Source organism: Eucalyptus grandis, chromosome 4 (genome assembly GCF_016545825.1).
Source record: "Eucalyptus grandis isolate ANBG69807.140 chromosome 4, ASM1654582v1, whole genome shotgun sequence".
NCBI lineage: Eukaryota > Viridiplantae > Streptophyta > Magnoliopsida > Myrtales > Myrtaceae > Eucalyptus > Eucalyptus grandis.
Genome location: NC_052615.1, coordinates 11,427,751 through 11,451,035, shown reverse-complemented (window position 1 = coordinate 11,451,035; position 23,285 = coordinate 11,427,751). Strand labels below are relative to the sequence as shown.

Below are 23,285 nucleotides of genomic sequence, written 5' to 3'. Positions count from 1 at the left end.
CTTATCATCATTGCTTACGAAGCATCATGGTATACGTAACTCTTTTTTTATTTTATTTATTATAATGTGGAATTCAAGATTGCTGCAGAACATGTGCATTTATAGATAAATTGGTAACTAGAAAAAAAGTAGATATGGCTCATACTAGCTGTACGAATTGCATTTTAATAGCAAATGTAAGCTTTACTTTTACATATAAGGTGAATTTAGTTTTATAAGCAATTAAGTTATGTGCATCTACTTTAGTAATTTATAAAAAAGTCATCGCACTATTGTCTTAAGTAGCATTCATAGTAAGTTGGATAAGAAATTCTAATATATGTATGGACTAGCCCAAGGTGATGCACCTTTATGACCTTAACCAATGTTTGGAGTTTGTTTTATTGGTTATGGAAAATTAAATGATAGTTGCAGCTGATTTTTATTTTTTGGTCGGATTGCAGCTGACTTTAAATGAACAAGATATGAAACTTTTTCATGGGCTACTTTAGTTTCATTAACCATTGCGTTATAGCATAAAAAAAAATAAAAAAGAATTGTACAAATTAGCACTGAAACACAACATCAAATGATGCGGGAGTGGGGTAAAATTAATTTCACCACATTTACTTCATGTTGATAACAATCAAACAACTGTAACTCCATACAAAACGCATTTTTATTTCCTAATTTGCTTTGGTGATCATGTATTGATATCTCCGAAACCTGAGCGAAGAAGCCTGTACTTGCTTGGAATGTCATGCGTGCTGATCTCCAATGCGCAGCTCAGCTCACCACTGTGAATCGTGCCGTTTCTTCTTTTACGAGTCATGCCGAATTTAGCATGCTGTCTGCACTAGGACACCAGTCTCACCCGCTGCCCCGACTTGACTGCCTAGCGGCCAACGATGAGGAGGATCATCGGAGGTGCCATGCGTGTGAGCAGGCTTCCTTCTTGCCATTCGGACGATTGAGCATTAGTGCACGGCCGGATACTGCTTCGTCTGCCTAGTCACAACTAAGCCTGATGAGGATTCTGAGAATCCATCCTGCATTTTGCTCGTTAGCATCTGCTCACCTCCCTCCATTTGGGACGAAAAGTATAATCAAATGCAAAGCCTGCAAGGTCTATGGATGCTACACGGTGCATATTCTTAGTTCACGAGAGCTGCACCGAATCTACCCCAGAGAAGCGACGCCCCTCTCTCCATAATCAACCCTCTTTCTTGCTTTCGATCAATAGGTAGACCTCCAATGTAATGTCTTCCATCTGGTTTCCCCCTGCAGCGAATGCAATTTCAGCCTTGACGTGGACTGCGTGGCTATAACTCTATGTTCACAAGATCTGGAGGGCGAGAAAGGCTCAGTTTTTTTTTTTTTTTTAACCATTTCACCCATCAGCATCTACTGGTGTCCTTCCACGTGAAGCTTGAAACCAGAATCTGGGTGTAAAGCTGAGAATAGAGCAGCCTACTAGGTGGGGTCTATGCTTGTCTGGATTGCCTCTTCTATCTCCCATTCACTATCATCCGCTGCCGCTGGAGCTGGGTCGAATGAAGGATGGTGCGAGCAAGGCTCGTGATTAATATGTCAAAGGTTTAGCCCATGCCTGCCTGGAGCAGAACTGCTCTTTTCTAAATCATGTGCTGAATTGCCCTCAGTTATGCAACACCCCGTTCACCCTGGCACATCCACTTCTTCCCGTATTAGGAAGGCTGGCTCACTGATGCATGTCCTGAAGAGCGATGATGCCGTCTTTCACTACGCAGAATGCGACTTCGACTTCAACATTCCATGCACTTTTGAAAGGCCCACTTTGAAACATCAGCTTCTTGAGCATATACTCTTTTCTTATATTAGATCTGCCGACCCATGCTTCCTATGCAGTGTCTGGTAAATTTTGCACATTTGACTTTCACGTTCTTGTGTAGTGCAATCTTTATGTCAACCATGATTGCCTTCCACGGTAAACACCAACAATAAAGATCGCCATCACCTCCATCAACTCACACTCTACGCTATGTTAATTGAAGACGATGCCAGTGAGTACTATTGTAACCTTTGAGAGAAACGGACCTGAAACTGGGTGCTTCTGTCTGTGATGAATGCCCTTGCCCATTGATTACACATATCAAATGCGTCTTACCCACAGTATGCTTTCATCACAGAAATGTTCTCTCACTAAACTGACTTTAGCCAACAAACGGCCACAAAATACTGCCATGTGATGTGGTGAATAACCCTGTTCTTTTTTCTTTTGTTATATCATATACAGACTCAATCTCCACAATAAGTTATAATCAATAGAAAATATGGCAATAACAAAATTTTTTTAAAGTAGATGCATTTGAAGCCCCGATTTTGCTGAACTAGATGCATTTCTGCAGGAAAAGGTCGATAGATCGAGCAAACAATTGGAGGTACTCAAAAAAACACTTGCAATGCTAGTCTCAAAAGCTGCAAGCGAAGTGCATGAAGTTAAAGAGTTGGGGAAGGCAAGAATTAGGAGGCATGAGACCACCTTTTGTTTGATGTTTCAACTAACGCTCTTATGCAAGTCAATTGGAATCACTGCCAACACTTGACATCTGATATTGTTATCTTCTGCAGCAAAAGCAGATAAATATCATATTTTTGAGTGTAAGAGTTGTGTGCTCTGTGTTATGAATAGAAGTATTAACATTTTGATGCATAATTTGATTATGAATAAACTTGTTAGGAAGCTTGCCGGTCTTATTAATTCCTTGAAAAAGAATATCAGGATTGTGTAGTTTGTTCACACTAGCCTCGAGCTTTTGCATACTATCTATCTAACTTTGCATTCATGAACTTTAAATTCTTTTCTAGCACAAGAAGATAGGAAAAGTTCTGTTCTAACATCTGCAGTCTACCAAAATTCAGTTATATTGAACTAAAGCTTCCCACAAAAGAAATCAAGGGTTCTTTTCTCACCTTGGCCCCTGCAACTTGAATCTCCAACTGAAGCAACAATTCATGCTCCTGCCTGAAAACCAAATTAGCCAGGGAGAGAACATAGTCATTGCATTATTCAGATCCAAGAGCTTCTGGATACATGCAGGATACACCACAGAAGAAGTTTGTCTTTATAAATCTTATTTGCTGAAGCAAGTTGACGCATTTGCCGCGAGAAGGATCTAGTTGTCACCTCTCGGAGGTAAAATGCTGACTATATGATGCAATCACCGTGTCGTTCTGCAATGACATACTTAAAAATTGTTATCATCAGAACAGTTAGTAAGCATTACCTGTGCACACAAGACAGAGATGAAAAAACTGACATTGCTCATTTTGATTCTGCTAACTCTATGACGATAGAAGAAAGCTCTGGTATTGCAGCGGTGCTCCCATCTCCAAGGCATCTATTTATCCTAGTTCTTATGGATAAATAAGCTAAACCATTGTATAACAGCAAAGAGTCTGTAAAAAAACACATATAGATCCACTGGCCAAACAGAAAGTCACCAAGAGATTCGCCAGAAAAAGAAAAGCAAAACTGTGACGCACGCAATATTTTCAAAGAATTCAGAAGCTTTTAACCTCAAGAACAATTTTGACTTTATTTTGGCAACTAGTAACGACCATATGACAACGTTTGACATGTGGCAATGTGATAATAAGGTGCTGGTATCTGAAAATGCTAGTAAAAGTGCCATTTTTCATGAATATCCCTCTTTTTCTCTCTTCAGTAAAGAAAAAACTTCCAAATCTTTTGGTCTAGTAGGATCTTAAGTAACCTTGAAACGAACAATGAAACATCTCCCCATTCTTCTCATCACAATAATTGTCGACGTATTTTCGGTCTTTTCAATAACATTTTCCCTTTCATTGAAAGTATCTGCCACCAAATTAGCAGAAGCATTTGACAGTCCTGCCATCTTAAGTTATTTAGTTGATCACCTACTTAGCTTCATTATTTGACTTAGTATCATGATACTCTCCTGGGAATCGCTTTTCACAGTAAGTATTTAGGTTTGTAAATAAATAAGAAGAAAATCAACTTCCAAGGTCAAATCAAATGATGAATGAACCCACATGAAAATTAAAATAGATATAATTTGGACCTCCTACAGGAATCTGTAGGGATTTGTGCGTGAGACCGTGATCCACAAACTGACACATGGAACTCACCCTTGACTATGTAATGCAGAGGGGCCAGACAGCATGTCACAAAAGCAAGGCGAGGTTGAGCAACCTATTGCCAGTGGGACGCCTTGCCAGCCAGTCTTCTAGAGAAGAGGAGTTTTGGTGAAGCCAAGTCGCTTTTGGGCAACCAAACCCTGCAACTTATGAGAAGTTCCTATGGATTAAAGGGTAGCATACATAATTGATGAAGTAGATAGAAACAATTTCCCTAAGGAAGAATGGTTAACCGAGAAGAGAAAGATACCGTTGTCTGTGACATATGCTTTCACTGAAGATAAATCTCTATTGCTCTTTCCAGTATCCATGGCCCACAACATTTATCACACATTTTGCTTTCATTGGAGATGACGGTACCACATTTTTTGCCAACATAATTTTATTTGCTTTATGATAACTGCGATCCTGCACATCTCATACAAAATGGCTAACCTTCAGAGTCCAGAGAAAATAATTTATTACCATCTGCATCTAAATCATCGGTTAAGTCCTCAAATCACATCCCACATTTCTGTTTAGCTCTTCGAATAATGACATATGATTATGCTCCAAGGTTATATGCTTTCTCTGATCTGTTCTTGAGAAATTGCTCGTTTTACGCACTCTAAATCAATAAAAGGTATCTACAAATACTCATCTTGAAGCTGCACTATCATTTTATTTCCTAACAAACTTAGTCACTCATTGTTTGGAACACTAGGTCTAATACTTGTGATCGATGGATGGACACAAGAGGGAATGGCTTATCAAGGCTTGTCCATATTCCTAACAAACTTGGTCACAAGGAAATACGTGACCTCACCAGTCTAGTGATAAATATATTTCAATCAATATATTGCATTTATATATAAAAACCTTCTCTTGCCAGTCGGATCCGTCAATTCTTACTGCACGGCCCAATATTGCTTGTCCTCCCAATGAGGATTCTCAGAATGTGGCCATCCAACAAATGCTGATGAGCATCTGCTCACATCCCATCATCTCGGGATGAGAAGTAGAATCAAATGCAAAGCCTGCGAGCAAGCAATCTTGGGGGACGTCTATGGATGCTATGCATGCAAATACTTTCTCCACAAAAGCTGCACCAAATCTCCCCCAGAGATGCAACACCTGTCTCCCCATGATCACCCTCTCGCTTTTGATCAATTGGAGGAGCTAAATGTAACGTCTGCCATGGTTTCCTACTGCAATGAATGCAAATTCAGCCTCAACATGGACTGCACAGCTTTAACATATTCGGAATACCTGGAGGGCAAGGACTTCGCTTTTTACAATTTTGACCATCAGCATTAACTGGTCTTCCATACGAAACTCAAAAGCAGAATCAGGTGCAAAGCTTGTGAAGAAGACATACCAGGTAAGGTCTATGGTTGTCTTGATTGCCTCTTTTTTCTCCCCTGGACGATCATCTTCTGCTGCCGGAACTGTCATATGAAGGATGGTCCATGCAAGGCTTGTGATGAAAGTGTCAGATGTTTAACCTGATGCTGGCTGGAGCAGAGCTGCTCTTTTCTGGTCCATTTTGCCCTCAGTTATGCAACAACCTGTCCAGCCCACACATCCTTTTTCTTCTCATATTAGGAAGGAGCGTTGTTGACATATCTCGTGAAGAGTGTCAATGCTCTGTCTTTCACTGCATGGAATGTGACAACGACTTCAACATTTCATGCACTTTTGAAAGGCCCACTTTGAATCATCACCTCCACGAGCATATACTCTTTCTTATTTTAGTCTCCAGAACTGTGCTTCCTATGCAGCGTCTCTGGTAAATTTTGCAGGTTAGATTTTTACGGTTGTGTGCAGTGCAATCTTAGTGATCACAGATTGCCTTCCACTACAGTAAAAGATTGCCATTAACTTTCATCAACTCACACTTTACGCTTTGTTCATCAAAGATGATACCAGTGAGTACTATTGTGACCTTTGTGAGAAGATAAGGAACCTGAATCTGGGCGCTCATGTCTGCAATGAATGCCCCTGCCAGTTGACTACTCATATCAAATGTGTAGTGCCCACTGTGCGCCTCCATCACAAGTGCTATCTTACTAAACAGACTTTAGGCAAAAAATGGATACAATACCATGTGATGTGGTGAATAGCCATGTTCCTTTTTAACATCATATATATAGACTCATCCTCCATAATAAGTAATAATCAACAGAAAATGCTCCAATACCAAACATTTTTTAATACAGGTTGCTGGAATAGTGTAAGTACCTGAAGACCTGCTACTCTGAACTCGATGAAAATATTGCATTTCTGTAGGAAAAAGTGGAAGAATGAGCACACAATTGGAGGTACTCAAGAAAAGAAGGGCAATGTTGGTCTCCAAAAGCCGCAAATGTAAGTACATTTAGTTGCAGAGTTTGGGAGGCACTTACCAAGACAAAAAGAATTTCCTTTCTGTTTGACGTTTCAACTTACGCTCCCATGCAAGTCAATTGGACTCACTGCCACAGTCGACATCCAAGATTGTAGCTCTCTGCAGTAAAAACAGACGAATATCATATTATTTAAGTGCCAGACTTGAGTGCTCTATGTAATGAAATGAAGTGTTGACACTGGAATGCATAATTTGATTGTGAATCAACTTGGCAGGAAGCTTGCCGGTCTAATTATTTCCTCAGATACCAACATCAGATGGGTGTAGTTTATACAGACTTGTCTCGTGCATCTGCATACTACCTATCTAGCTTTGCATACATGAAGTGTAAATTCTTTAGCACATGAAGAGTGGGAAAAGTTCAGTTCTAACATCTACAGTCAACCAGAATTTAGTAATCTTGAGCTAAAGCCATCTGAAAAAACTCAACATTTTAGCATTCTTTTCTCACCTTGGCCCCAGAAACTTGAATGTCCAACTGAAGCAACAATTCAAGCTCCCGGTCAAAAACCAATCCGCCAGCGAGACAACGTAGTCTTAGATTGCAAGTTAACGCATTTGCCACGGCAAAGATCTAGTTGTCACCTCTCAAAGGTCAAATAGAGACTATGATGTAACGATTCCCACATTCTGCAATGACAAACTACAACTATATTATCATCGGAATAGCTAGTAAGCAGTAATGGTGTATATGGAACAGAGATGAAAAAGCTGACATCTTTCATTTTGGTTTGATCACTCAATGATGTTAGTGTTAGATCAAAGCTTTTGAAATTGTAGCTGTGTCCATGTTGCCAAGGCATCTATATATCCCAGTTCATACGGATATATGAGCAAAACCATAGTACACCAGCAAAGAATGTAAAATGACACATATATGGATCCACTGGCCAAACAGAAAGCTACAAAGAGATTCATAAAAAACAGAAGGAAATCTGCAACACTCAGCAATGCTTTGAAAGAGGTCAGAAGCTTCAACCTCAAGAACAATTACTCCCCCGTATATGGCTATAGAAACGACTATTCTTCCCTTGGTAACAATTGTTGAGGTTGTCTTTGATCTCTTCGATAACAATTGGTTTTTACTTGTTCCCTGCTCTCCTTTCTTATGGTCTGGAGATAATTCGATGCTGAAGGCTTGCGATTTTCTTATGGATTCAGATATAGTCGCAACAAGCCCCAAGCGCCTCCTAAACAAAACTAGCTAGCTTCCTAAAGTACTTATTCATTCGTTTTAAAGTGGTTAGATTACTTTATCCAAGCAGGGAACAGTCAGTCGAACAACTAGGGCACTCAGACTTCCAGCAACAAACGCCGATCCACGACCGGGTGTGGCGGATGTGGCTGCGCTCTTCCACCATGCCATAGACGAAACGGCGCCGCACGGAAAATCATGGCCAAGATTTTATTGTAAAACCAAAACCAAAGGTTTTGAAAGAGGCCGCGTAATAGACTCACGGAAAGCAACAGGAGCAGCACGAACAACCAGAGGACGGAGTGGGAGGAGTCGTGGAACAGCAACCACGCAAGCGAAGCCACTGATATCGAACCAGTGAAGTCGATGAGGAGGTGCGATGATGCTCCATCACAAGGACAAGCGCAGCCGCTGGACGGGGGTGCCTGATTAGCGAGACGCAGCAACAAGAAATGCAGGAGCAGGCTGCAGATGGCAACGCCGGTGGCAATGGGGTGAGTTTCGAAGGGCGAAATCGACTTCCCCTGGAATTTCACTTGGATGAGGTCGATCAGGATAGGGATGATGGAGGAAAAACCCATGGTGCTGGGTGAGGTGAAGGCAGAGACATCCTTCGTGATTTTTTTAATGCACGAGGGTCGGAGGGTCGGGGGAAATAAGTACCGTTACATTTATCCATGGGATATTTTGATCTTTCTACTTTTTCTTTTTTTTTTCACTGCCTGCCTTGACGGAACCGGTGGAAGCCGGCGTCCGGCGAGGGCCTCCCTCACGCCCTTGCCCAGATCTGGCACATGAATCTTCTTTATTATTTTGCTCTTATTTAATGAGACACTTGGGCTTGGGCTTACTGTTTTGCTCTTATGTATTATTTTTTGCCAGCCCGGTTATTGGAACTTTACTCTTGCACATGAATCTTCCTGGTTATTACGTATTGATGTGCAGACCCACTGCCGAGAAAATAGAAAGGAGAACTCAATCAGCACCGAACAAAGTCTTTTTTTCTAACACGTGATAAAGTTAATAGGAAAGTTCGAAGTCCTTCCTCCAATCCAGTGGTGGGACACCATTCGTGTTTGCTAATACATTAAAAGAAAAAAGAAAAGATTATCAAAACCTCAAATTTTACTTAAAGTGATAAATATATCTTAAACCTTTTTTTGTGATGTGAAAAACTTCAAATTATTCAAATTGTGACACATTTACCTCATCAATGGTATTTTTATCTTATTTTTTTATTTTTCTTATTTTTTTTTTCTTTTTTTCTTCTTCTTCCTCCGGCCATGGTGGAGCCGGCGGCAAGATCAGATAGTGAGAAACACAATTTCAGTTCCAAAACAAAGATGAAAAGATCAGGCGAAAAAGAAATGGGTTTGTGCGAAATATGATCGAGAAGTGTATTCCCATAGTGAATAGCGTAGAAAGTTTTCAGTGAAAATGTGCCGTTCGCTATGGGAATACACTTCTCGATCATATTTCGCACAAACCCATTTCTTTTTCACCTGATCTTTTTTTTTTTTTTTTGTAAAGAAAGTAGGAAAGATGAATATCTTTTCATCTTTGTTTTGGAACTGAAATTGTGTTTCTCACTATTTGATCTTGCCGCCGGCTCCACCATGACCGGAGGGAAGAAGAAGAAAAAAAGAATAAAAAAAAGAAAAACAGAAAAAATAAGATAAAAATGCCATTGATGAGGTAAATGTGTCACAATTTGAATAATTTGAAGTTTTTCACATCACAAAAAAAAGTTTAGGATAAATTTATCACTTTAAGTAAAATTTGAGGTTTTTGATAATCTTTTCTCTTTTTCTTTTAATGTATTAGCAAACACGAACGATGTCCCACCACTGGATTGGAGGAAGGACTTTGAACTTTCCTATTTACTTTATCACGTGTGTTGACACCTAAATTTTGGTGACCCTTTTAATTATTAATTGCATTAAAAATTATGGATTAATTTTAACCCCTAAAAAATATTAGTTAATTAATTAATTGCATAGCATATAGTTTTAGGTGCATTTATTTTGCATTTACACATTGGGCCAGGTGACAAATGGGTTCAAATTGATGGTTCGAATATTAATTTGGTGAATTGGACTAAGCCCACGAAGGGAGTAAATTGGCCCAAGCCCGTATCCTGAAAAGATTTTACGGATTGATTTGTGTGAGATTTCAAACTTTGGAAGAATCCTTTGCAATCCTAAATCGTATCAAAAGCAAATATTGCATTTGGAAAAAGGAATTTTTGTGGATACGGATTTGAAAAATTAAAACCCTAACCGTGGCTTATAAATAGATTAAATGCGTAGGGTTTGAGAGAGAGGCCACACGACTGAGAATACACGGCCATTAGAGTTATTGGGTTGCATCTCACGTTGCTGGCCTAGGCGCCTTCATCAGGACGTTCTTGATTGGCACGCCATCACTTTGCAAAAGACAATCCAGAAAGAGAAAGAGAGCAACCAAAAGCACACAGAAAAAAGGTTGAAGACTTTGAAGCGGTGTTCCTTGGCTGGATTGGTTCAACCCGAGAAAGAGATAGCGGAAGCTTTCGCAAAGAGAGAAGAAGGGGGAGTCGCGATATCCTAACGTGCACACTACCCTCGTGTCGCACCCTTGCGTTGCCAATCTGTCGTTGTCCACTGGCGAATCTTTTGCAACGGCACTCTTCTTCGTCATCATGTCAAGTTGAGTCCACACCGTGCAGCAAATCTCCAACAGCATTGACGTTTTTTTTTTCTCAGTGAAACCCGCGATCTCGGTGGTCCTTTTAACATCAACGACGAAGCAGCCACGCCTTGCACAAAGCACGCTAGTCTTTCCTTGGAGGTTGAAAATTTAAGTGTGGGTTTTAGAAGGTCAAAGTTTGACAATCAGTGGGATTGTCAGAAGACTAGTGGATTTCTTTGCGTCACCAAATTCCACAAAACCAACAGTGGGAGACCAAGATACGCTGTCCATTGACGAGTCCCTTGCCGAGCTTACAAATTTTTGTTTCGCAGGTCTCGTGGAGCCCATCGGGTGATCTTCGAGCAACCGAGCACCGCCACGTTGCATCGTGAGTAGCCGTTTGAGGATCGGAATTCGAAGCCAATATTCGAATTAGGTAAAAATCTTATCTATTTTGATTTTCGAAAATTCCGTTTCCTAATTTGATATTCGTTGATGCCCATGATGGAAATTTCTGATATGCTAAGATATGTGAAATCTCGAGTAGCCTTCTAAATTAGGAAATCTTCCTAATTTCGCAACGTGCATATGATTGACGGTCCGATTTCATGCTCGAAATATGCCCCGTAATCGCACGGAAAATCATCAATCCGATCTCATGCTCGAGATACGATTCGTGATTTTGTCTAAAATTGGCCAATCCGATCTCATGTGCGAGATATGATTTGTCAATTTATTTCCAAAATTAAATGGACATGGATGATATTTTGCTGGATTTGTTGCCGTGTTGTTCTTGATGCCTTTATTTGTTTGCTCCCATAAAAGAAAAAAAAAACATTTGAGTTAGATTAGATGCATCTTAGGATATTACTTGTTTTAGGGTTATTTTGCATGTCTAGAATAAGAGATTTACTTATTTCGTATTTCAAAAATCAAAAAAATCAAAAAAAATCAAAATAAAAAATCAAATCAATCAATTGAGGTTGCTAGTTTTTTTACTTAGGTTGCATGTTTAATAATTTGACAATTCTTAATTTCGAAATTAATAAAACAAAAACAAAAAGGGTTATCATGCATATGTCATGTAGAATAAATGCATTCTTTGCACGTCATTGCATATTAGGATAAAATTTCATGTTTCATTTTAAGTTTAGATATTAGATAGATTGCATTTTAGGATTATTTGGGTTAAGATAATATTTTAGTTTAAATTAGGATTTGGCTTAACCTAATTCCTAATGCAAATTAAATAGAATCTTAATCTAGTTAGACAATTTTCACATTTTTCCTAATTCCGAATTTCATGAAAAATAAAAAAAAAAAAATGTCTTAGAATAAATTAGTTCCATTCTTTAGAATAAATTGCATGCTTATTAGGAAAATAAAAACCATGTGCACATCATATAGAATTAGGTTCATACAATGCACGTCATTTAGTGATTTTTGTTAGGTTCATTTAATTAGAAATTACATGTCATTGGAATTAGGTCATTTAGTTAATATTGCATTGCATATTTAAATGTTGCATTTCTTTAATTTCGAATCCCATAGAAAATACAAAAAAATTATTTAGAATAAATCATCTCATGCTTAGAATAGACTACATGCTTATTTATGTCATATCGCTTAGGTCATGTAGCTAAGTCATGTTGCTATGTCATATCATTTCATGTTAAATTAGTGGCATGCATTGCATAAAGCATGATTCTCATTAATTAAGTGAAAACAAAACAAAAATTGCGTGTTAATTAGAAACCATATCTAGAGTTGTTGATGTGGATTTTAATTTAACATTGCAGATGCTTTCGTTGCTTTGAGGTAAATCCTGCAATTTATTTTCTGCTTTACTTGAGTGTTAAATTGGTGGTTTGCGCACCTGCATGAACACCTCACATGTTAGGGAATTAGTTTAAAATCAATCCAAACTCCTTGCCAAACATTTTTCAAAATTAAAAGAATGGTACCGAAAAGGCATTAGAGAAATCTAGTGTAACTAAATCCCCGTACCCATAATCTCTGGTTCATAGAAGTAAAATAATTCTCCCATTATTTTACTTAGGTATCTAATCGACCTACCATAAATTGATTAGTGGCGACTCCTAATTGAAAATCAATTGCATGTTAAAAACTTGAATCTAAGTCGCGAATTGGTATGGGCTTGGGAGAGCCCGCGTTAAGTCTAGGCTTAACAATCCATTAGCCAAACCCTAGGTGGTTCACACCCCGAAAAAAATTGGTCGCGACAACGTGTTAGAAAAAAAGACTTTGTTCGCTGCTGATTGAGTTCTCCTTTCTGTTTTCTCGGCAGTGGGTCTGCACATCAATATGTAATAACCTAGAAGATTCATGTGTAAGAGTAAGGGCATGCATGTTTGTATTTTTTTTTTTTTCTGTTCAAGAACATATTTTCTGTTTTTTTGTTCCGGGAACAAAAAAGAACACAAACGTGTTTGTTTGCGTTTTTGTTCAAAATTTGTTTTTTTGTTCCCGGAACAAAATTGAATGGAAATAAAAAACAAAAAAAAAATTTATTTTTTTGTTCCAAAAACACTTATGAAGAACAAATTTTCTCTCTCCTCTCTCTTTTTTTTCTTTTTTTTTTCATCTTCTTTTCTTCTTCTTTTTTCTTTGGCCGATCGCCGGCCTCAACCATAGCCGGCGACCGGCCTTCAAGGGCCCATGACCTCGCCAGAGCATCGGCAGCCCCCGGCGAGGGCCGAGCCTCGCCGCGCCGGCGACGCTCGGCCTCGCCTTGGTTGGGCGAGCTCAAGCTCGCCCGGATCCGGCGAGGCCGAGCTCGCCCGGACCACTGCGAGCCTCGCCGTAGCCGGGCGAGGCCGCCAACCCCCATCAGCCCGGTCGCAGGCCTCGCATGGCCGGCAACCAACCAAAAGAAGAAAAATAAAAAAAAAAAAAGAAAGAAAAAAGGAAAAAGAAAATAAAAATATTAAAAAATTAAAAGAAACAGAAAAAGAATATAAATTTACTAAACGTGTTTCTATTCATTTTTTATTCCTAGAACAAGTTTACCAAATGCGTCTTTCTGTAAAAATTTTTCTATTCATTTACTAACTATTTTTTTCTATTTCTGTTCCTCGGAACAATTTTTTAATAGAAACATAAACAAACGCACCCTAAGTTCCAATAATCGAGCTGGCAAAAAATAATAAATAAGAGCAAAATAGTAAGCCCAAGCCCAAGTGTCTCATTAAAGTCCTTTCTTTGGTCTTTGCCTCGTTGATGCCGTGGTGCGAATCACTAGAGCGAAAAGAGAGAAAAATATGAAAACAAAGTCTGCCAAGAGGAACACGGAAAGAGAGAGAGAGAGAGAGAGAGAGAGAGAGAGAGAGAGAAGGAAAGCAAAGCCTGGAGAAACCGAGAAAAGACATAGGAAACAAAAGGGGCTCTTGCTGCATGCACTAGATTAATTTTGTTTCTTGGCAATCGGTAAGGATTCGAAAATTTTATTTATCTAATTGAAGGAGTTTTCATAATTAAATCATAAATTAGGTTTTGTATGGATTCTATGTTGCTAGGTCGATTCTAGAGATCTTTAAGCTATGAAATTATCTTGTAAAGAAATTCTAGGGTATTGCATAATAGGACTTTAGAAAAGTTAATGTAGGTTTATGATTTGATTGGGATAAATTTTTAAAATTTTGCACATTGCTTAAAACCGTTTTCGAATTGCTATGTTTGGCAATGGATTTCACCCTTCTCCAATCATCTTTTGGCTTTATGATCTCTTAGTAATTCGAAAGAGTTTTCTATTGAAAATAAGCTCGCTTGAATTGGAGTTTTAAGATGCCGTCGACTCTATTTGCAAAGTAATTGTTCAAGGTCTTTTGTCAAGTGGACGATTTGACTCAAGAATATGGTATTGCCTACTAAAGTTTTAGTTGAGGTTAGTTCACACGTAATTTTGAAATTTAGATAAACTTTGATAGGACTTTGAGACTCTTCGAACGGTGTAACTTTCGATTTGCATTTTATTTGGGGGTGGTTGTTATCTTCTACAAATTTGTAAGCTCATGTCTTGAAAGTGATAGGGATTTGATATATTATAAGTTGTGAAAAGCATTGCACAAGATGATTTTTTTTTAAATGAAAAAGTAATGTTTGAAACATATTTGTCGCATAAAATCAAATGGAGTATTCACTACCCTTTTGGTATATAATTTATTAGTATAAATTTGCATTAAAGCGACATTATTCATATTTTGATTTTATTGTACATTATATATTGGATTTCGACAAATGAATCTCTATATTGCTTTATCATAGCGGATTCTTGATCTATTTAGGAGAGATTTGGATTAGTCATTAAGCTGTGGTTACTCATACTATTTATTCCAAAGCTTTTTTTGGTAAGCTAAAGTAGGACATGAGCATTATCGGCAGAAAATTATTTACAGTTGGATTTGGAAGTGAGTTTTTAGATACTTATATATGTTTGGGATGATATTTGTGGGGTTTAATCGAGTTTGGAGATTCATTCATACTTTTATTTTTAATGAATTTTAGAACTCTTGAGTTTGTAACCAACTCACTATTTATCAAGTATATAGATGAATATATATTTTGATAATTTTATGTTGCATCCTTTGGGTAAGAGCATGGTGGTGTCGTTTTCCTCATTTTATAGAGTTGGGTTGTGACAATAGATAAAAGAGAAATCTTATTCACAAAGTCAACAAAATGAAAACATACATCAATATATCATTATTGTTTTTTCTATATCATTATAATCTTACCAATTTCATACTGTAATAACAGCCACTCCTCTCTCTCTAATTATCCATCTATTGTGCAAATAATATATCACAACATGAGCATTCTCGTGTTCCCATGTTTTATGCACGAACTCACCTATTTCTATAATTGTTGGATATACGAAATCCTACTAAAGTACTTTTGAAGCAGCAGGCATTTTTTATTGGTGAAATATTGCTAAAAATGGTTTCCATCTTAACAAAAGATTGCATTTTCTTCAGTTTGAGACACTTTGGATTGTTGATGGAAGTATGAACTTTTATGGGCTAATCTCCTTAAAAAATCTCAAATTTTAATTTTAATCGTAATTCTACCTCAATTTGAAAAAAAAAAAAAAAAAAGAATTCCCAACTTTCTTGAAGGCCCCACTTCTGCCCATGAGTGGCCATTGGATCATCATGTAACATCGCATAGTCCAACCTTTGCAATGTGAACACCGAAGCTTCCCCTAGGACCCATTGGAAACTCTCTTAGAGAGAGAGAGAGAGAGAGAGAGAGAGAGAGAGAGAGAGAGAGAGTCATTAAAGGAGATTGAAAAGTGGTTGAAAAGAGGTTTATATATACATGCAAACACCTTAGCATGATACAATAAATATGATAAAAAAGAGAGCATTCTGTCTTCTTTTTTTGTTGCCTCAGAAACAGGATGTGACCCGGTTCAAAATCAAGGTCGGACCAATCATTACTTTGATTAGTATAATAAATTCAAAGTTCCAGCAAAAAAAGCGTGCAAATTAGTGAAAGGAACGGTCGAACAACTACAGCACTTAAACTTCCAGCATAAAACGTGGATCCACAACCGGGGGCGGCAAATGTGGCGGTGCTCTTCCACCATGCCATAGACGAGACGGCACCACACGGAAAATCATGGCACATATTTTGTCGTAAAACCAAAGCCAAAGTTTTTGAATGAGGCCGCACGAACAAACTCACAAAAAGCAACAGGAGTAGCACGAACAACTAGGGGATGGAGTGGGAGGAGTCATGGAGCAGCAACCACGCGAGCGAAGCCACCAATATTGAATCGGCGAAGTTGGTGGGAGGTGCCGTGCTATTGACTATTGACTCTCTCTCTCTCTCTCTCTCTCTCTCTCTCTCTCTCTCTCTCTCTCTCTCTCTCTCTCTCTCTCTCTCTCTCTCTCTCTACTAGGGTGTTTATGTGTATATATAAACCTCTTTTCAATCTCTCTCTCTTCTCTCTCTCTCTCTCTCACTCTCTCTCTCATAGAGAGTTACCAAAGGGTCTTAGGGAAACCTTTGGTGTTCACATTGCAATGGTTGGACTATGCTGTGTTATATGATGATTGTATGGCCACTCATGGGTAGAAATGTGGCCTTCATGAAACTTGGGAACCTTTTTTAAAAAAAAACTAGTTCGAGTAGAATCATGATTAGAAATTAAAATTTGAGATTTTTTTAGGAAATTAGCAAAATTCATACTTCCATCAACGATTCAAGGTGTCTTAAACCAAAGAAAATGCAATCTTTTGTAAGATAAAAACCTATATTTGCAATATTTCACCAAGAAAAAATCCCCACTGCTTCAAAAGTATTTTAGTAGGATTTCGTATATCCAACAATTATAGAAATAGGTGAGTTCATGCATAAAACATGGCGACATGAGGATGCTCATGTCGCAATATATTATTTGCACAATAAATGTGTAATTATAGAAAGGGAGAGACGACTATTATTGCAATATGAAATTAGTAAGATTATAATGATATTGAGAAACAATAATGATATATCGATGTATGTTTTCATTTTATTGACTTTGTGAATAAGATTTCCTTTATCTATTGTCACACCCCAACTCTATAAAATAAGGAAAACGACAACACCATGGTCTTGCCCAAAGGATGCAACTTCAAATTATCAAAACATATATATTCATCTATATACTTGATAAATAGTGAGTTGGTTACAAAATCAAGAATTCTGAAATTTATTAGTATTTTTTTTTTTTAAAGTGTGAGTGTATTTCCAAACTCAATTAAACTCCACAAATATCATCCTAGACATATATGAGTATCTAAACTAACATCTAAATCCAAATGCAAATGCAAAAAATTTCTCGCCAATAATGCTCATGTCCTATTTTAGCTTACCTGAAAAAATTTGGAATGAATAGTGTGAGTAACCACAGCTTAGTGACTATTCCAAATCTCTTCTAAGTAGATCAAGCATCTGCTGTGATAAAGCAATAACAAAGATTCCTCTATCCAAATCCAATATATAATGTACAATAAATTCAAAATATGAGGAATATCACTTTAACGCAACTTTATACTAATCAATTATATTCATTTAAATTCCAAATACCAAAAGGGCGGTACACGCTCCATCCGGTTGTATGCAGCAAATATGTTTTAAACATTACTTTTTTGTTTAAAAAAAATCATATGGTGCAGTGCTTTTCACAACTTAAACTATATCAATTCCCAATCACTTTCAAGACATGAGCTTACAAATTTGTAGAGGATAACAACCACCCCTAAATAAAATCCCAATTGAAAGTTACGCCACTTAAAAAGTTTCAAAGTCATATCAAAGATTAACTAAATGTCAAACTTACATGTGAACTAACCTCAACGAAAACTTTAGTAGGCAATACCATATTCTTGAGTCAAATCGTCCACTTGACAAAAGATCTTCGAACAATTACTTTGCAAATAGAGTCAACCTCATCTTAAAACTCCAATTCGAGCGAGCTTACTTTTAGTAGAAAACTCTTTTGAATTACTAAGATACCACAAAGCCAAAAGATGATTGGAGAAGGGCGAAATCCATTGCCAAATACAGTAATTCGAAAACTATTTTAGCAACATGCAAAATTTTAAAAAATTATCCCAATTAAATCACAAACCTAAATTGACTTTCCTGAAGTCCTACTTTGCACTACCCTAAAATTTCTTTACAACATAATTTCATAGCTTAAAAACCTCTAAAATCAACCTAGCAACATAGAATCCATACCAAACTTAATTTATAGTTTAATTATGAAAGCTCCCTCAATTAGATGATAAAAGTTTCAAATCCTTATCCATTGCTAAGAAACAGAATTAATCCGTGCATACAGCAAAAGCTCCCTTTGTCTCCTCTGTCTTTTTCTCGGTTTCTCTAGGCTCTGCTTTCCTTCTCTCTCTCTCTCTCTCTCTCTTTTTTTTTAAATGTTCTTTTTACTTACCACTGCATCAACTGAAGCAAGACCAAAGAAAGGGCTTTAACGAGACACTTGGGCTTGGGTTTCGTGTTTTGCTCTTATTTATTATTTTTTGCCAGTCCGGTTATTGAAACTTTATTCTTGTACATGAATCTTCCAGGTTATTTCCTATTGATGTAACTATGTGGACACACTATACCGAGGAAAGGGAAAGGGGAATTCAATTGGCACTAGACAAAGGTTTTTATTTTATTTTTATTTTTTGGAAAAGACCACTAAAAACCAAAAACTTTGTCCAAAGTGAAAAATTTATCCCAATTTTTTTTTTGTGACATAAAAAACCCCAAACTTTGTCAACCGTGACACATTTATCTTAAAATTTTTTCATGACATAAAAATCCTTAATTTGTATTTGTATGACATATTTATTCTAGAGCATTTTGGTCTTTTACCTTTCTTTTTTCTTCTTCTTAGAAAAAGAAAAATGACAGAAAAGAAAAAGAAAAGAAAAAGAAAAGAAAAAGGAAGAACAGAAAAAAAAAAAATAAGACGAAAATGTCCTTGATGGGAATGTGTCACGATTAGTAAAATTTGGAGTTTCGTGGTCTTTCCCTTTTTTTTCCTAACAGAAGAAAAATAAATAGGAAAGTTCAGGGACATCTTTCGAAGAGCGAAACCAAGAATGATAGCCACGTGGTTCTTTTATGGAGAGTGGTATTATTGTTATTAGGTGAACGCTTATGAACTAGACAGGGGAAACGCCTTTAAACTTTCCTATTTATTTTTTACTGTGTTTCAGCAGTGTGTGCAATTGACCTGGAAGATTCATGTGCAAGAATAAAGTTTCAATAACCGGGCTGGCAAAAAATAATAAATAAGAGCATAACAGTAAGCCCAAGCCCAAGTATCTCGTTAAAGCCGTTTCTTTGGTCTTGCTTCAGTTGACGTCGTGGTAAGGGAATTATTAGAGCAAAAAGGGAGAAAAAAAAAATGAAAACAGAGTCTGGCGGAGAGGAGCATGAAAAGAAAAATAAAAAAAGATCACACTCCCTTCGATGTGAGACACTTTGGATTGTTTTGATGGAAGCATGAATCTTTATGGGCTAATTTAGATGCACAACTTTAATTCTAATCTCAATTTTACTTCAATTTTTTTTTTTTGTTAAAAAAAATCTCCAACTTCAATTTAGATCTCATATGTGCCCCATGGGGACATAGAATCATCATGTGACGCTGCATGTTCCAACCTTGTGTGATTCGTCGAACCCTAAATAGCATAATAAATTCAAATTTTAGCAAAAACAATCATACAAACTAATGAAATGAAGATGATCGCCGCAGATGAAAAATGCCTATACATCATAATCTTTATTTCATCCAAATTGCATCATAAATGTCATCTTTTGTGACAGAGAACGAATGAGGAATTGAGGAGGAATATTTGTGGAAACTTTTAGAGAGGAGAGGGAAATGGGGGGAGGCCACGTCAAAAGGACAAACTGAGTAAAAGAAGGGAGGAATGAGAAGGGCATTACGTCGTCACCGCTTGTGTGTCGTCTTTCAGAGATGCTTTTCATCCATTTATGTTGCCGCTTTGATTCACCCAACCGTAACGCGCAAACATATACAGTATCATTTTATTTTCCTAGCAAAGTTGATCATGACACGATGAAATACACGACCTCACCGGTCTAGAGATATAGATATAGATACTATATATTATTCCTATGGATATTTCGCTTTTTATATATGAAAACCTTCTCTTGCCATTCGAACGGGTCGATTGTTATTGCAGCCCAATATAGCTTCGTCTGCCTAGTCACAACTAAGCCTCTGATGAGGATTCTCAGAATATGGCCATCCAACATATGCTCAAAAGCCGCTCACATCCCATCATCTCAGGATGAAAAGTAGAAATAAATGCAAAACCTGCGAGCAAGCGTCTTGGGGGAGGTCTATTGAGGCCATGCGTGCATATTCTTTCTCCACAAAAGCTGCGCCGAATCCCCCACAGAGATGCAACACCCATCTCTCCATGATCACCCTCTCTCTCTTGCTTTCGATCAATTGGAGGAGCTAAATGTAATGCTTACCATGGTTTTCCTACAGCAGCGAATGCAAATTCAGCCTCGACATGGACTGCATGGCTACGTTCACAAGATCTGGAGCCAATAAGGACTCGGTTTTTAACCATTTCAACAATCAGCATCAACTGGTCTTACACACAAAGCTCGAGAGCAGAATCCAGTGCAAAGCTTGCGAAGAGAACATACCAGGTGAGGTCTCTGCTTGTCTTGATTGCCTCTTCTTTCTCACGTTCATCCTCTGCCGCTGTTATTGTCATATGAAGGATGGTCCGTGCAAGACTCATGATGAATGCGTCAAATGTTTAGCCTATCACTGGCTGGAGCAGAGCAGCTCTTTTCAGCTCCATAATTCTTGTGATGAATTGCCCTCTGTTATGCAATAACCTGTTCACCCCGCACATGCTTTTTCTTTTAGTATCAGGAAGGAGCATTGTTGAAATATGTCGTAAAGATTGTCGACATTCTTTCACTGCACGGAAAGTGACTACGGCTTCAATATTCCATGCACTTTTGACAGGCCCACTTTGAAACATCACCTCCACAACCAAATACTCTTTCTTAATTTAGACCTACCGAACTGCTTCCTATGCAATGTCTGTGGTAAATTTTGCCGGTTCGACTTCTACAGTTGTGTGCATTGCACTCATAATCATCACAGATTGCCTACCACTACAGTAAAGGATTCCCATTAACTTCCATCAACTCACACTCTATGCTTCATTCATCGAAGATGATACTGGTGAGTACTATTGTGACCTTTGCAAGAAGATAAGGGACTTGAGTCCGGGTGCTTACAAGTGCAATGATTGCCCTTGCCCATTGATTCCTCATATCAAACGCGTTTTACCCACAGTGCATTTTCATCCCAGAAGTGCTCTCTTACTAAACAGACTCTAGCCATCTAATGGATATAAGATGCCGCCAGTGCCATTTGCTGCAGTGAATAGCTTAGTTCCTTTTTAACACCACATATATAGACTCATCCTCCACAATAAGTAATAATTAACAGAAAACTTGCTAGTACCAAATACAGGTTGCTGGAATAGTGGAAGTACCTGAAGACCCTGCTATGGCTGAAATAGGTGAAACAATTGCAACTCTGCAGGAAAAAGAGGACAGAGCGAGCACACGACTGGGGGTACTCAGCCTGTGAGACAACATAGTCTTAGATTGCATCACCCAGATCCAAGAGCTTCCAGATACAAACAGGATATGTCACAAAAGAAGTCGCTGCCTTTATAAATATTATTTGCCAAAGCAAGTTGACACATTCGCAGCAACAAAGATCTAGTTGTCACCTCTGAGAGATAGTGCTGACTACATGACATAACCACTCTTGTCATTCTGCAATGACAAACTCAAACAAAATTATCATCAGAATAGCTAAGAAGCGGTACCCGTGCATAAGGGACAGAGATGAAAAACTGACATTTTTCATTTTGATATGGATAACTCTGTCACGATAGAACAAAACTTCTATATTGCAGCTGTGCTCGCGTCTCCAAGGCATCTTATTTATCCTAGTTCATAACTCTATTTTGGCAACTAGAAATGACCATATGACAACATTTGACACGTGCCAATGTGTTAGTAAAGAGTCAATATCTAAAAATGCTAGTAAAAGCACCATTTTTCATGAACGTGCCTCTTTTTCTCTTTTCAGTAAAGAAAAAAACTTCCAAATCTTTTGGTCTAGTAGGATCTTCAGTAACCTTGAAACAAAGAATGAAACATATCCCCAACCTCCTCGTTGTTATGATTGTCAAAGTATTTTTGGTCTCTTCAGTAACATTCACACTCCAGTTAAAGGTTACAATTTTTAAGTATCTGCCATTGAATTAGCAGAAGCATTTGACAGTCCTGCAGTCTTAAGTTCTTCTGTAGATCATGTACTTAGCTTCATTATTTGACTTAGGATGATGATAACTCTCCTGGGAATTGTTTTCCACAATATGCATTCAGGCTTTTATAAACCTGAGAAGAAGATTAACTTCCAAGTTCATATCAAATGATAAAGGAACCTGCTGAAAATTCAAATCAATAGGATTTGGTCCTCCCACAGGAATCTGTAGGGATTAGTGTGTGAAAGCGCGATCCACAAACTGATGCATGGGACTCACCCTTGCCCGTGGAATGCAGAGGGGACAGAACCATGCTTATATTAGATCTACCAAACCATGCTTCCTATGGAGCATCTGTGGTAAATTTTGCAGGTTTGACTTTTACGGTAGTGTGCAGTGCAATCTTAATCATCACAGATTAACCTCCACTGCAGTAAAAGATTGCCCTCAACTTCCTTCAACTCATATTTTACACTTTGTCCATCAAAGATGATACCAGTGAGTACTTATATGACCTTCGCAAGATGATAAGGGACTTAGGACTCCAATGAATTCCCTTGCCCATTGATTACTCATATCAAATGTGTTTGACCCACGATGCACTTCCATCACACAAGGGCTCTCTTACTAAACAGACTTTAGCCAACAAATGGATACAAGATGCTGCCATATAATGTGGTAAATAGCCATATTCCTTTTTGAACGTCATATGTATGGACTCATCCTCCACAATACCAAATTTTTTTTTTAATAATCAACATTTTTTAATACAGGTTGCTGAAATAGTGGAAGTACCTGAAAACCCTGCTATAGCTGAATTAGATGAAAAAAATTGCAACTCTACAGGAAAAAGCAGAAAGAACGAGCACATAATTGGAGGTACTCAAGAAAAGACTTGCAATGCTGGTCTCTAAAAGCTGCAAGTGAAGTGCATGCAGTTGTAGTGTTGGGGAGGCACTTACCAAGAAGAAAAAAAATTCGGGAGTCAGGAGAACCTACCTTTTTTGTTTGATGTTTCAAGTCACGTTCTTAT

General features: G+C 37.9%; 2 long non-coding RNA genes across 4 annotated transcripts; both read right to left on the bottom strand.

Moving 5' to 3' along the window:
* Nucleotides 1–1,346: 1,346 nt before the first annotated feature.
* On the bottom strand, nt 1,347–21,548 carry LOC120292891. The gene is made up of 2 exons (XR_005550523.1): nt 21,467–21,548; nt 1,347–1,869 (listed from the first exon to the last, which is right to left on the bottom strand). It is a non-coding gene; the product is annotated as an uncharacterized LOC120292891 (long non-coding RNA).
* LOC104440953 lies at nt 2,990–8,277 on the bottom strand. 3 transcript variants are annotated; one of them, XR_005550519.1, is made up of 8 exons: nt 7,982–8,277; nt 6,975–7,153; nt 6,522–6,622; nt 6,358–6,399; nt 5,495–5,902; nt 4,388–5,385; nt 4,129–4,277; nt 2,990–3,192 (listed from the first exon to the last, which is right to left on the bottom strand). It is a non-coding gene; the product is annotated as an uncharacterized LOC104440953 (long non-coding RNA). The 3 variants fall into 3 exon arrangements; XR_005550520.1 differs by having other exon boundaries at nt 4,129–4,283; nt 5,495–5,773; nt 7,982–8,114; XR_005550518.1 differs by having other exon boundaries at nt 5,495–5,773; nt 7,982–8,114.
* Nucleotides 21,549–23,285: the final 1,737 nt, after the last annotated feature.